Here is a 1,965-nt window from a genome sequence, read left to right on the forward strand (position 1 = left end):
CTCTCTCTCTATCTCTCTCTCTGCCAGATATACAAGTTAAAATGAAAATAAAATAAATTCCTTTTAATATTGTAAAGATGCTGTGGAATGACATATTGAACAAAAGCTTAACATTATAGTTTTCATCGTAAACCCTAAGCTCCCCCCCCTCCCACACACAAACACATTGGGCGGAATACCCCCATCCCCCCCCCAAACCCCCCAAAAAACAAAAAAAACAATGAACAAACAAAACCCAACTACATTTAAGAAAAACTTTCCGCTCAAAACAAAGAAATCAAGCCATCAATATAATGGAACTATTGCAAAAAGAGGTAACAAATATTATAATCTTTTGTTAAAAAAAAACGAAACCTCATAAAACAGCAACATTAACAAAAATGAAAGAAAGAAAAAGGAAAACAGCAGAAAAAAGGGGTTGGGGGAGGGGGGGAGGGGACAAAGACAGGTAAAGTCTCGATACTTTGTGGACTGAAGAGGTCAAATGCACATTAAAAAAATTATATTATTGTCCCAAGATACACATAATATTTATAAGCGGGTGGTTGGTGGGTGCTCTGGTGTGGTTCACTCCTTTCCTATCAAAGATCTATCGTCCTTATCGCCCCTCGTTCTTTTTTGTGTGTCAGTTACTCTCTCGTAACACGTCTATAGTGCGGTCAAAAAATTCGTTGCGCAACTTATTGTCAAATATCTCCTCAACTATCAAACATAGATTCTCCAACTGTTGCACAATGACTTATATCATCCTTCAGAGATTAGTATTTGTTCAAACACCTGCACACTGTATTCTAGAAAATCCCTTTAATACTTACCTTAAAAATCCCTGTCGATGATCGATGATTTCAACAGATTTTGAAAAAGTATGCAGCTGAGGCATATCGCTTTTAAAAAACAAGTCCGAAGTTTATTCTTTTTCTAATTGCGACATTATGGTTATTGCACGCATGTTTTGAGAACCTTTAGTGCAAAAAAATGTGTTCCCTGTGATATTAATTTCTTGTAACAAGTTTTGCCACTGAAATGTGTTTTTGGCGAGCTCTGACGTAGGCCATATGCAAAATGTGTGCGAGAAGCGGGAAGTGCTGTCAACAGCCCCGTTTTCCGGGTGACGGAGATTTATAGTATTTCATATACATGTACATTTAAGAAGAAAAGATTTTAAATCTAGCCTCAATTAATGTGAAAATTTTTTTTATAACATTAAAACTAATTGAGACAAACTGCTGTGCAAAGTATGGGTGACATTGGTTTACTCGGTAAAAATTTTAAAGATTTTGAGGCTACGTTGAGCTCCAATTTTTGACCGCACTATAATCTTCGGGACTTAATGACCTTATTGTATGGCAAGTAACGTAAAACTCGTACATAAGAAAAGGCACTCAAAATTATTATATTGTTTTAAAAGAAAATCGATACCAACAAGATAAGCCAGAGCCAAATTGTCGCTTCCCGTTTAGAGCTGGGCAATGAGTCGCTTTAGTAAAATCCGGATAATGTGTTAGTGAGCTTCTTCGGCAAATGGTAAGATATGAACCGCTTCGGCAAATGGGTTAGAACCACTTCGACAAACGGGTTAGCATCACTTCAACAAATTATGGGTGCACCCCATAGATGTAGGAAGTGTATACTTATGTTATAGGGTCATAGTACCCTACATCTACGGTGCACCCACTTTGGCAAGCGGGTCGGGAAAGGGAGTTAAGAGTCTGAATTCGGACAACGTTTCGTTGATAATTATCCGGGTATATCCGGATTTTGCCCCCCTCTACCCAGCAGAGATGACACAGCGTCCCCTATACCCGGACATTATTATCTCACAGGGTGACGCTCTCATGTCACCGTCGACAAGCTGTTCAACAGCTGAATCTTGGGCGATCCACGAACAAAGCCAAGGGGGTTTTCATCGGAAGGAAATGTTGCTATGATAATAATATGAGAGGGAAGTGTGTGAGTGTGGTTGGG

The sequence above is a fragment of the Aplysia californica genome, unplaced genomic scaffold (assembly GCF_000002075.1).
Source record: "Aplysia californica isolate F4 #8 unplaced genomic scaffold, AplCal3.0 scaffold00160, whole genome shotgun sequence".
NCBI classification, from domain to species: domain Eukaryota; kingdom Metazoa; phylum Mollusca; class Gastropoda; order Aplysiida; family Aplysiidae; genus Aplysia; species Aplysia californica.